Source organism: Phycodurus eques, chromosome 4, assembly GCF_024500275.1.
Source record: "Phycodurus eques isolate BA_2022a chromosome 4, UOR_Pequ_1.1, whole genome shotgun sequence".
NCBI classification, from domain to species: domain Eukaryota; kingdom Metazoa; phylum Chordata; class Actinopteri; order Syngnathiformes; family Syngnathidae; genus Phycodurus; species Phycodurus eques.
The window spans coordinates 30,568,097-30,582,545 of NC_084528.1; the positions used below are offsets into that span (position 1 = coordinate 30,568,097).

Below are 14,449 nucleotides of genomic sequence, written 5' to 3' on the forward strand. Positions count from 1 at the left end.
AATACATACAGAAATGCAATGCATGGCATTATCAATGAACGCAAGAGCATTCTTAGCTGCTTATTAACAAGTAGACAAGTAAACACGCACACACACACACACACACACACACACACACACACACAGGATCATATGCAGAGGAACACAGAAGCACATTTGCATTTACAAACATACATGTTATTTTTGTGCCACGTAAGCAATCTTTTTGGAGGTCACCATTTCACACTGCAAAAACGCAATCTATCCTTTCCACAGTGATGAGTGAGCAACAATTGATTTTGTCATTTTACATATGTACTTCAAAGGTTTATGTCAAACACGGAAGCTTAAATTTCTTTTAAATATTAATTAACCTTCATGTTTCCCGAATGGCTTGCAAACAGTCGCACTATAATACTAAATCCGGAGATGGGTAGAGTAGCCAAATATTGTACTCAAGTAAGAGTAGTTACTTTAGAATAATATCCATCCATCCATTTTCTGAGCCGCATCTCCTCACGAGGGTCGCGGGCATACTGGAGCCTATCCCAGCTAACATCGACCAGGAGGCGGGGTACACACTGAACTGGTTGCCAGCCAATCGCAGGGCACATACAAACAAACAATCATTCGCGCTCACATTCACACCTACGGGCAATTTAGAGTCTTCAATTCATGCATGTTTTTGGGATGTGGGAGGAAACCGGAGTGCCCGGAGAAAACCCACGCAGGCACGGGGAGAAACATGCAAACTCCACACAGGCGAGGCTGGGGATTGAACCCCGCTCCTCAGAACTGTGAGGCTGACGCTCTAACCAGTCGTGCCGCCTAGAGTAAAAGTAAAAAGTAGTCATCCAAATATTTACTTGAGTAAGAGTAAGAACATACTCAATGAAAAAAACTACTTAAGTAATGAGTAACTTGTGAGTCACTTCTGATTTTCTTTTTTTAATCACAGCATGAACATCAAATAAAAATAAATAAATAAATAAATAAATATATATATATATATATATATATATATATATATATATATATATATATATATATATATATATATATATGGGAGTGGACACACACCTGCCACCACTTCAATTCTTAACTGCCCAAAAACCGACAACACATACATTGGCCCCGACAGAAACATTATTTGCTTTATTTGTTTAAATGACTTCATGAAGAAGCTATTTGCTGTGTGCGCGTGTGTGTGCGATACCATAGGGATAGTGCTATTTTTGCCATATCCACTGCCAAAACAACAATAAAAACATCTGCAATTTACCGCAAATTGACTTCTCAAGTTAGAAATGGGCTGAAATGTCCAAGTTTGGGCAGTCACAATTTCAGAGCTGCATGATAAAGCTGTTGTTTTTGGAGTCTGTAAAATAAACACAGTTGCGCGGCTGTCCCCCCCCATAATGAGTCATTTTGATTGGCTTACGAAGGTTATGGGCGTGGTCATGTGACTGCATTGTGTCGTCTGATTGGTGAATTGGAGACAAATGAAGTCTAAAAATAGATGCGCACTCTGACAAGTACAGTTTATGGAAAATGTTGCTTGAGTAAATGTAACGGAGTAAATGTAGCGTGTTACTACCCACCTCTGACTAAATCTGGCACAGTTCTTTAATTCTTTCTTACAAATACTTTTCCGAAAGCCTTGTAGCTTTATAGTCACTTAAAATTCTTGTTCATCAGGCTTTTACCACAATGGCCCATCCTCAAGTCACAACAAAATTTTACCAAAATGCAATGCTATGCATTTTTCATGAAATAGTGACACACTAATAAATAGCCACAATTAAATTGTCACATGAATATATAACACCACAAACCTCAAATGGAATCCGCCTTTTCCATTCCTTTGTCACGAGGAGTCTGTAATTACATTTAATGTGATTGGTGCACTGGGTTTTAGTGGTTTGTACATCAGCCTCACAGTCGAGCGGTCCTTAGCTCGAATGTCGGCCTTCCTGTGAGGTGTTGGTATGTTCGTCCTGCACTTGCATGGGTTTTGCACCCCACAACTCGTCCAGTGTTGGTTTCTAACCTGAAGGAGGACAAGCAGTATGACGAATGGATGGGTGACTGATGAAACCTTGTGTCGCGGTTGACCTCTTTACCACAAGACATGCCGCAGGCAGAACAGACATGGCATCTGTAAAGCTGAAATTATGTGGTGGACATTTTTAACAGAAAAAGGCTTGTGTATGCAGTCGGGCATTCCTGATAAAAAGCATACACACTGGCCAGAAATGAATTGGAGTTTGGGAAATGGATGTACGATGAGAGTATGCCGAGCTGGAGGTGAAAGAAAGAAAGTCAGCTGAGTTGAAGTCGAATAGAAATTGATTTATTCCATGCAGGACAAACAGAGTGACAGAGGCCACAATACAATTTAGAATAATATTTATTATGATGTAGAGTATATTACATTCTATTAATACATATTACAACCCCAATTCCAATGAAGTTGGGACATTGTATAAAACATAAATAAAAACAGAATACAATGATTTGCAAATCATGTTCAACCTATATTTAATTGAATACACTACAAAGAGAAGATATTTAAGAATTTTATGGCTGCAACACGTTCCAAAAAAGCTGGGACAGGGTCATGTTTACCACTGTGTTACATCACCTTTTCTTTTAACAACATTCAATAAACGTTTGGAAACTGAGGACACTAACAGTTGAAACTTTATAGGTGGAATTCTTTCCCATTCCTGCTTGATGTACAGCTTCAGCTGTTCAGCAGTCCAGGGTCTCCGTTGTCGTATTTTACACTTCATAATGCACCACACATTTTCAATGGGAGACAGGTCTGGACTGCAGGCAGGCCGAGTCTAGTACCCGCACTCTTTTACTACGAAGCCACGCTGTTGTAACACGTACAGAATGTGGTTTGGTATTGTCTTGTTGAAATAAGCAGGGGTGTCCCTGAAAAAGACGTCGCTTGGATGGTAGCATATGTTTCTCCCAAACATGTATGTACCTTACAGCATTAATGGTGTAAGGTACATTAAGTTACCCATGCCATTGGCACTAACACAGCCCCATACCATCACAGATGCTGGCTTTTGAACTTTGAGTCCATAACAGTCCGGATGGTTATTTTCCTCTTTGGCCCGGAGGACTCAATGTCCACAATTTCCAAAAACAATTTGAAATGTGGACTCGTCGGACCACAGATCATCAGTCCATCTTAGATGAGCTCGGGTCCAGAGAAGCCGGCGGCGTTTCTGTGTGTTGTTGATAAATGGCTTTTGCTTTGCATCGTAGAGTTTCTAGTTGCACTTACGGATGTAGCGCCGAACTGTATTTACTTACATTGGTTTTCTGAAGTGTTCCTGAGGCCATGTAGGTGATAGCCTTTACACATTGACGTCGGTTTTTGATGCAGCGCCGCCTGAGGTATTGAAGGTCACCGGCATTCAATGTTGGTTTTCGGCCTTGCCGCTTACATGCAGCGATTTCTCCAGATTCTCTGAACCTTTTGATGATATTATGGACCGTAGATGATGAAATCCCTAAATTCTTTGCAATTGTATGTTGAGGAACATTGTCCTTAAACTGTTCGACTATTTTCTCAAGCACTCGCCCCATCTTTGCTTGTGAATGACTGAGCAATGACTGAGCAATTGCAAATTCAGGGAAGCTCCTTTTCTACCCAATCATGGCACCCACCTGTTCCCAATTAGCCTGTTCACCTATGGGATGTTCCAAACAGGTGTTTGATGAGCATTCCTCAACTTTCTCAGTCTTTTTTGCCACCTGTCCCAGCTTTTTTGGAACGTGTTGCAGCTGTAAAATTCAAAGTTAATGATTATTTTCTAAAAACAATACATTTTATCAGTTTGAACATTAAATATCTTTTCTTTGTAGTGTATTCAATTAAATACAGGTTGAACATGATTTGCAAATCATTGTATTCTGTTTTTATTTGTTTAACACAACGTCCCAACTTCATTGGAATTGGGGTTGTACATTCAATACACGAATGACTGCACCTCAATGCACCCGGCTGTCAAACACCTGAAGTTTGCAGATGACACCACAGTCATCGCCCTCATCAAAGACGGTGACCTGTCTGCATATCGACAGGAAGTGGAGCGGCTGGAGCTGTGGTGCGGCCGACACAACCTGGAGCTGAACACACTCAAGACTGTAGAGATGATTGTGGATTTCAGAAGGCATCCTTCGCCACTGCTGCCCCTCACGCCGCCCAGCTGCCTTGTGTCAACTGTCGAGACCTTCAAGTTCCTGGGAAATACAGTCTCTCAGGACCTGAAGTGGGCGATAAACATCAACTCCGTCCTCAAAAAGGCCCAGCAGAGTATGTACTTCCTGCGGCTTCTGAGGAAGCACGGCCTGCCACGGGAGCTGCTGAGGCAGTTCTACACAGCGGTCATCGAATCAGTCCTGTGTTCTTCCATCACAGTCTGGTTTGGTGCTGCTACAAAAAAGGACAAACTCCGACTACTACGGACAATCAAAACTGCTGAAAAGATTGTCAGTACCCCCATAACCACCCTTGAGGACTTGCACCCTGCCAGAACTATGACAAGAGCATGCAAAATCCTCTCGGACCCTCCACATCCCGGTCACCAGCTCTTCCGGCTCCTTCCCTCAGGTAGGCGCTACCGATCAATGCAAACTTGAACTGGCAGACATTCCAACACCTTCACCTTCTTGTAATCAACTTCTTAAACAGCTAACCTACAATTCCATTGCAACATATTGCCATTTTTTTTGTCTTGAGTTTGTTGTCACATTTCTGTCGGGCCAATTACACATTACTCGTACACTCACTGTAGTAGTCTCTCCATGCTGCACTATTTGCATATCTGTTGTTGACCAATACTGGCCACTCATGCCAGAGTAGCATCTGCACCTCTTGCACACTCTCTGAGGAGTATCTGCAACATTTGCACAATCAACATTGTCCCAGATTATCGCACTACTAGTCACTTTAAACTGCATACACTCCTTGAAGTCTCGGTGCCCTTTGCGGTCATTGCATCGGACTATTGCTATATTAGTCATTCAAACCGCTCTAATTGCTAGACGACTCTGCATCTTTTTGCACAATTGTCAAAAAAATAACAATAAATTGTACCGACATTACCAGATAACTAGCAATTGCTCAGTGACTGTTTTTGTCAATGTCCTTATGTCTCAAACGTGTTCTCTGTCAATTGACTGTCTGTTGTCGTACTAGAGCAGCTCCAACCACCGGAGACAAATTCCTTGTGTTTTTTGGACATACTTGGCAAAATAAAGATGATTCTGATTCTGATATACTATACTAAACTATACTATATACTGTATACTACTTTTATCATCATTAGTTATAAAAATTTATTGTATGCTACTATCAAAATGCAATTTTATGAATAAAGCCCAATAATTTGTTTGGTGATTTCATAAATGTTCTCATTTCAAGGTTTAGCTATTTCCACAACGCAAATAGTTACACACTTTAGGGGAAATAAAACGGTTTTATAGAGAAGAATTTAGTAGAGCGAGTATACAGTACTTGTAACTAACAGCACCCTAAACTCATTATCATTTTGAAAAGAATATATCTCCATGTGCTTGTAAAATATTTATAGACTATGTGCTAATACACGTGGAAACAAATCATGGTGGGTATCCTCCACAGCATTTGTTTGACAGCTTAGTGTTTCTTTTTTTATCCTTTTTGTGTGAAGCGTTTGTCTAATTTTGTCTAGTTTGATATGGCTTCCTTCTTTGACATAATATGAGATCATTGCAGAAAGCTGTATGGATGTAAGTCGAACTGTTTCCGAATGTATAATTCTCTATTGATATGCTAAAAAGACATTTGGGATCGGGATTTTAAAGGAAGATATCCACAAGGGAGTTGTGGGCTAGTACAGGGTGGCTGCATAATCAGCTGCGCCATCAGTTAACTGATGTTCTGCATAATAGAGATGGAATTTCTGGGTCAGTATGTGTGTTGTGATGTCTGCGCGCGGGTGTGTGTGTGTGTGTGTGTGTGTGTGTGTGTGTGTGTGTGTGCGTGTGCATGTGTGGCAAGGGTGGTCGGCAACGGGGACTTGTCCTTTTATCAATGTGAAAATGTGCATGTGTGTGCATGTTTGCAGTTAATGTGTGTTTGCGTAGGTGTGTGCGCGTGCGTTTGTGTGTCAGGGGCGTTGACCTCTTTCCCCACAGGGAGAGACAGTCACCATCTCATTAAAGAAGAGAGATTGAGAGTGAGATGGAGAGACAGGAAATAGACGGGGAAAAAATAAAATGGTGAAAATAAAAAGAGAAGGAGCCCAGAGGCAGGCATAGAATGTATTAAAAGGTCATAGGTCACCCATCCATTACCAGAATGAGCAGGAAGCACTCTGGCATAGGATGTCTTGAAGTTTTCCAAACACATACCCGTGAACACACGAGCGCCTCAAAAGGGTTGAAGTCAGAATCCAGACTTGAGTGTTTTTAATTGACTAAGAGGCACAGCGTGGGAGGTTGAAGTTGAGGAAGCAGGCTAAGGAGACTTGTTGTGGGTTTGGCATCTTTAGAAAGGCACAAAAATCACAAAAATGTGTGTGTGTGTGTAGGAGTGCAACAGTATGAATGTGTGCTTGAGTGTAGAAAGTGTACAGGTCGGTGTAAATGCCTGTGACAATGGCAATACACTATAGCGTCTGGATCTGACTTGCTTCTTGGTGTCAACCGACTTTCAGTAGATTAAACCCTTTTTTAAGGTTGCCTTGATGTTTATTTTTCCTCCCATGGACTTTGAGGTTCCCACATGAATGCAGAGCACAAGTGGGAGGGCGTGAAAAAGTGAAAACTCAAAAGGGCTGCATAAGTTTTAGTTTTTGCTCATATCGCACTCACACCATTGAAATGACACACTTCAACAAAGGCAAAAGGGATTAGGGTGAGAAGGGTAGCGGGCTTTACACATGGAGGAGTGCTGGAAAAATAATAATGAAGAATTGCACCAAAGACCAAAGTGACCACAACAGAGGTTTAAAACCTCAACCAAGTCCACCATCTTATGATCACACAGCTGTGTGGTTTATCTTCGAGGAGGTTCTCTTTCAATTATCCGAACTCCTCCTGGAGTCCTGTTGAAGGACATAAACCAACACATGAAAAATAGATCTAGCACCCTTTGATGCTAAAGACGTGACTTTCTTAGACTTATGGTGGACTCTCAGAACCTGAAAAGTTTGGCCATCAAACAATTGAATCAAAAGTTTGAACCACAATCTTTTAGATATTATGTCATAATATTTTTCTTAAACAAATAGTGGATGGAAATAGACAAATTGGCTTGTCATTACCTAACCTATGTTTTGTTTTCTTGTTTTTCTTTTCTTGAGGGTTGGGGCTTGTACTGTCACAAAGATATCTGTGGTGATAAGACAAAGAGGAAAACTGTAATTACCATTGAGCTGAACATTAACTTATTGCCCATCGTTCACCAACTTTAGCACACGTTACATTGTTTTACAATTTTACTATTAACAACATCTTATTGAGCTTATTGAGCTTTTTTTCCCCCAAGCAATAATGGTATTCACAAATTAATTTCTACTTCAGCAGAACAGTCTTCAAGACCAAATTGTGTTTGACTTTCATCCACTGTAATGTATTTCTATATCTGCTAGATATTGTGAACAAGCATTGGCACGATGGAATTTCATTGATTAAGAATTTTGTTGATTATCTGTATGTAACTGAGTTAAGGTTGGTATCGACAAGCTTTGTTGCTTGGTCACTATCTTGAAACAAAGGCGGCTTTATAGATTTTACTACTTGGCAGCAATCAAGGAAGGGCACCATTGATTCAGGCCGCACTGCTTTGCTGGCTAAACAGGCTCCCCATAACCCAAACAGACACTTGAAAAGAAAGCGGGACCATTTTGAACGAAACAAAGTTGGTTAAAACATTGTTGTTGTGAAAAGTGAAACAAGTGAGGTTTCCAAGGCCATGCAGTGAGGTTAACACGTCATTATGTCTGCAATCCCTCAATTTCTGAGTGTTTGTTTTCAGCTCCTGTCACTCTGCAATAACCACACAAAATATATTTTTTTAACAACAATTCGTGGGCTGTGGGTAATTTTTAATTGTGAAGCATATTGTTTGAATACAACTTATTCATGCACTGCAGTTTAAGTTTAAATATGATCCTGTAATTGAGTATTTGAGCATTTGGGGAGATACAAATGGGCACGGGCATTGGTGAGAGAAACTTTGATGGATAAAGCAAATTCAGGAAGGGTGGTGGAGAGTAAAAGATCATTGGAGCAAGAAAGTGTGATCGAGTGAGAAGCAGAAGCTGAAAAAGAGCGCAAGAGAGTTAAAGAAACCACAACAGAAGCCCACAGCTTATTAAGTCCTCATTTCTTCATGGTGGTGGGGGTAGTGGTTTTGGGGCCACAACTTCCCACAGCACAGCTCCTTTCTTATGATTTCAGATACAAAAAGACAGATAACCACATGGCGGTATTTGTGTGTACACTTCATGTCTGGGAGCTAAAGACTTTGTGAACGCAAACGCCAGTAAAATCGCATTATGAAGTTGGAGGGGTTAAGGTTCTAACTGGGCTTAGGTCCAGCTGAGGGCAAGGGTTGGGGTCAAGCACTTTGCTGTGAAGGTGCTCAGGAATGCCTTATGCGCCACCCTCTGACACTTATCCACCCGGTTTGAATCTAACCTTGGTTGCTCTGGTGTTATGACGTCTTTCTATCCATACCAATAAAAAATGTCACGTTCGCTGCCCACTGGCATATCACGTTGCAGTGTCTCTTGGACCTGTCAGAGCGGTCCCATTTGCTGTAGATGAGTTTCTGATAGTAGCCAAACCACCATATGGATCATTCATGTACCATCCCAGTGGGTTGAGTGTGACACGATGGCTTGCTCATGAATCTTTCATTCTGGTTAACATAAGAGTGGATCAGCTGTTTTACAGCACATGCTGAACGTATGAAGAGAAATGTTGCCTTCCCCTTTCTTTCTTTCTTTCTTTCTTTCTTTCTTTCTTACATTGCCTCTTACTTCAGAATGTGACTTTTTTTCACTTTTGTATTATCGTCATGAAAATGCCACTCATAACTTTTGACTCATAGGGTTAGGATCCTTCATCCAGGTAGTTATAACCCACTTTATGCTGAACATCATGTGACCAAACCCGGAAAACAGGTTAACGGACTTCCTGTGTATACTGCAATAACTAGCATAACTACTGGCTGATGACATGATGGTTTGAACATGAATTTGCAAAAAAAAAAAAAAAAAATTTTTTTTCTGTATGGCTGATGTCTTTGGACAAAAGTTAAATACTTGTCTATCATTTATTTATCCATATACTGTATAATATGATATATGTTAACATCTTTGGTAGTTTGTTAAGACATCTTGTGCAAAACAAAACAAAACAGTGTAGAAGTTTCAAATTCCTAGAGTTGCTTTGTCCTGGTTTCCTGCCATAGGTCTCTGCCAGTCACCTGAACTGGAAGGAAGTGCTTCGACCATTTTTGTCTAGTGTGAAAGTTAGTTGCATATAACCCCAACAACAAAATTGTGACTCGTGAAAATGCTGAGTGGCTAGTAACCCTGGGAAACCACTAGCCACAGTGGCTGGTGAGCAAAAACGTTAATGCAAAACCCTGGTCATAACATTTCAAATTAAAGGAAGACATTATTATTCAGAAAGTATTTTGTTGCACTAAAATGAATCAGTAAAGTATTATTAATAAGTCATACTTCCGTGATTTGTCTTTAGTTATTAAGTTCTCTTAGGTTCATGTTGGTATTGCAAGCTGTAACTTTGCCCTCAATATCAAAGTAAATCATAGACTACCAGATATCAACATACAGTATAATTATAAATTAATGATTAAAATAAATTGTGTTATTTTTCATTATCATTCTAATTGTTGATCAGTAAACTACCTTATGTCAGTTTGACATTCGGTGACCCAATCAAAAGTCCCCCGGGCTCTGTTTTAACGTTGTTTAGTTCAAATCTACGAATCTTTTGCGTGAACTTCACGTCATGACCTGATTTGTTTCTTCCTCGGTTCAGTTGTGTGGAGCGTGCCGGCCGGGAGTGGAGCTGCGATGACGCAGCCAGCGTGTGGGCGGGGGAGGCACTGTTGACACCTGAGCGAATGTGACTTGAGATTCGTTCAGTACAAATGAACGGCAATATCCCTCCCTTGTGCTGAATCATTCCAACCGTTTCCTCTTTGCGGGGTTACACTTTCATCGGCATCCGTTTCTCCAAGCTCATGACTAATGCGGAGACACGCCACATGAAAACAAACACGCAAACCCATGATTTTAACAGATTACACATTAAGTAATAAGAGGAGGGAAGACAGAAGAGCAAGTGAGACTCACCAGTGCAGGGTAAGCTGCAGCAGCAACATGGGGGTGAGGGTGGGGGGCAAATAAGTTAAATGGAAGTGTGTAGGGCAGGCTTCAAGTCTGTTTGACTATATATTACAGCTACAATGTCTTTTTTACTTTCCCCCGCCTTTCTTAGTTTACAAAATTAGTTAAATTCTGCTATATAAAAGACAGAGCACTTGCATTTTAGTGCATGAATACCACTTAGTCTACCACTTACCAGTCAGTCAGTTACGACTGAGCATTCCGTGAACGGACCGTCCCTCACCGTGTTAAGGAGTGAATGTGAATGCTACTCAAACTTTTCCATCCTGAAAACCAAGAAGATCGAAAGTTTCCATTCCTGAAAAGGGGAATTTTACATTTCAGAAAAGCGGCAAACATCACGGACATATACCGGTTCCGCCGCCTCTGACGGTAGTGGTGGATTTCAGTTTTGACCCAACAAAGACATCAAGACTAAGGCAATACGCGCCATCTTAAATGGAACAATTGCACGTTGGCCACCAGTTCAGAATTCGTCAAGACGAGTTTCTGACGTTACCACCCATGTTTGTATTCTTTTTTGCAAGCGAATTGGATGACTGTTCTTAATGCAGCAGCAGCAGCAGGGAGCTCGTTGCAGGTGTGCCGATGATTTTCTTCTGTCGGTTTTGCCTCAAGGCATCGGGAGACAGAGCGAGTGCGTGTCCTGTGAAACTCAGGAAGTTCAGCAAACAAAGCTTTGCATTTGCTCTCAAAGTCATGTAGGCGAGAATAACTTGAAGGCTCTGTGGTCATACTTTTGTAGTTATTTTGGATACCTAGGTATACGTTCTGTACAATGGAGCAGTTCATCTTAATCTGGGGGTATTGCGTCGGCTGTTACAATATTTTGACCAAAAGTGACTCTGATTGCCGGGAGTAAGATGTAAGACATTACAAGAACAGTTTGAAAAAAAAAAATATTTGCATGATCTACTTCTACTGTATATTCATCAAAGGAATCTACTCTTCATTGTATGCAAACAGTCTTTTCAATGTGTTTAATATTAATGAAGTATTCGTGTTTTGGCTGCATATATATGTGACTAATGAATTTTATTCTTGATCATATTTTCAAACAAATTTTGCTCAACCACCACATAGGAGTCAGGTCCTTGCCTAATGTTCTCCTTTAAGAAACTGAATATTGTTTCAGTGGGCTATTAAGTAGAAAGTAACAATATACAGTATGTTCATGCTGTTTCACATAGCTTACTTTTTATCTCGCCTTAGTCTCTGTTTTTTTTTTTTTTTTTGTCTCTTGAGTGAAGTAGATTGGTGTCTGCAGACTGTAAATCCGACAGGGCCTTAAGAATGATGAATGGTCGCTGGAACGCTGTCTACAGCCGACCAAATGCTTATAATAACACAATAGAGGAAATGCCTCTTCTTTTCTCTTATGAAACATTATTGTTTTTGTAACTGTGGCATATCTTCTCTCCACAGAAAAGCACCGCCCACTCTGGAGGATGTTTGTCACTGACAACAGTTGCGAATCATCCTTCTCATTCCCTACCAGACTGTGGAGACAAACTACAACATTCATAGTGCAGGAAGGAATGTTACCTGTGACAGTTTCCTTATACAAACAACTATTACATTGTTCAATGCGACACTGTGTGGATATTCACTTATACACATCTATTTTATTGTGTTGCACCTCTACATTAATTTCACAAAAGATATGAAGGTAGGATTTACCCTCCTACCGAGCAAAGGTATATTTCTACACATTGTTGCTGTACAGTGAAAAGTAATGATCTTAAAATATAATTACAAATTTAAGAATAATCTCACAAAATTGCTGACAGGAATGTAGTTCAATTTGTTCTTTACCCAGTTACCGTTACCATAGTCGTTATACTTTGTATACTTTTCCTTTATTTTTTTTCTACTTATAATTAGTTTACTGCTTACTTTTCTTTATGCTGTTGTATTCAAACAAGTGAATTTCCCTGATTTGGGATTAATAAAGTCTTCAACCTATCCTATAATATCCTGTCTCATCCTTAAAACCATCTCGAAACAGTATTTACAAAGGTTCCCCAACGTGGGGAGTTTTAAACTATATGGGAGTTAAAGTATGCTGAAGGTGAGCTATACTTATTTTCAGTGAAGCTTCGTTTCAAGAAGATGTGATTTGTGACCTTGCACTGGTTTGCACAAGAGACCGGGTGGCTCTTTACTATCGGTTGTCTGATTTATGACAGAGCCTCTGGAGGCAAGCTTGCTCACATCACATGCCTAGATAATGAATTTCTTATTGGTATACAGAATGATAGAAATTTTATTTTACATTTCCCGCAGAAAGGTGGCTTTTTAATCTGTTGATGGTAGAATTTTGTTCTCAAACCATGTCTGCCTATAATTCAGCACGTTTAAATTTTCAGCCTTCAAATCGTGCAGTTAGTCTGTCAAACCCATTTAGCGATTTCATGGCAGAAGCTATTACTGACCCAAGGAGAGAACAAATGCCCGGTGGCAATTCAGTGATGTTGACCATTCAAGTAATAAAACCATCCTACTAATGTAAACCACACAGTCCAGTTCTCGTTTCTAAGACATCAATGACGTGACATGGTTCTGACACTTCATCTGGTTTACATCTGGTCACTTGTAAACTTGTGCAATATGAACACGACACCACCGCACGAGTTGGAGGTGTGATTTTTGAAATCTTCGTATATTTGTGACTTAAATGTCCATATCTTTGTTGGCAGTCATTTCGGATATATTAAACATTTTCTAAATATTGATGTGGATGTGTTTCTTTTTCTGCATGCTTGTGTAGGATTTTCTGAGTGCGTGGCTGTTTCCAGCAAACAATTCTGTTTACAGGCTTCTGTGTATGTGATTGAGTTATACTTTCATAAATGAATGTACCTCTGTCTTTATGAAGACATTATACAGATGCCCCACAACATTGTCTCCGTGAACCCAACAGTGTCGAGCATGCACTGGTGTGACTGAGTTCCTAGTATGTAGGTCACCAATATATTCCCAATGAGGTCTAGTCCTCTGGAGGACTTTGCAGATATGGGGAACCTAAATTAGATCCCATTATCTATATGTGTGTGTGTGCGTAACTACAAGAAGGACGGCACAGCACCATTATCAGACAAAAGCCACGTAGGTTCACTTCACTTAGTGCGGCTTGTGCAGTATCATGAGTCTGTTTGTGATTGTCTGGAAACTTATTCCAAACATAATGCATTGCATGACATTTGTGGGTGCTTTCGTGTACGTGTGTGTATGTGTGCATTCATGTTGGGTGTCATCTGACAGGCGTGTTACCGCTGACCTGGGCCAGTAGAACCCTTAATTTTAATGACTGTTGGCTCTGAAAGCCTGTCCATATTGCTGTGACCCAGGCTGCTAATAAGCCTCGAGCATCATGCCAAGAAAATGTTGTCAGCTATATTGGCCCACCAGTGGTCGTTTGCTCAGGTGTTGCACAATATAACGCATACAACATTCATGAGAGGTCTGAAGTAAGGACAATGAAATATCCGACTGTCATCGTTTGCGGAAAAAGCAGTACAATTATTTTACACTCAGCTGCTAGAATACAGATGGAAATGTATGATTTTTTATTTTATTGAGGTAACATTCTGACAAAAGTGATCCATGTGTGATGGCCACTGTATTTATTATTGTTTTTTTTTCAGGAGCAGTAAAAATCTAATTTACATTGAAGTATTAATAAAACCACAACACAAATAAGGGACAATTAAACACTTTAAAATGAGAAACGTAAATCTCTTTAAAGACATCACTGGATGTCGTGTACATTTAATGTTTCAAACTATTTAAACATAGGATTAGCATAATTCAGAGGAAAGAGAATTCTGATTTGTTTCTTAATACATTATACAAACTTAAAGATAACTACTGAGAACATGCAAAGACTGACTTTTGCGTTAAACTGTTTTTCGCCATTTCAGTTTTCCAGATTTTGTTTTGGGCCGTGGTTAAAACGGCACCCAGTGACTCACTTGAGCGTCCTTCATGAGTTTCCCCTTCTACACTACATA

General features: G+C 40.2%; 1 long non-coding RNA gene across 1 annotated transcript in view; it reads left to right on the forward strand.

Moving 5' to 3' along the window:
- The window catches only part of LOC133402206 (uncharacterized), an 80,538-nt gene extending 68,150 nt beyond the window's left edge, over nt 1–12,388 (forward strand). The window contains exon 5 of the long non-coding RNA XR_009768499.1: nt 11,862–12,388. This is a non-coding gene — a long non-coding RNA (uncharacterized LOC133402206). The remainder of the gene's footprint in view (nt 1–11,861) is intronic.
- The last annotated feature ends 2,061 nt before the right edge of the window (nt 12,389–14,449 follow it).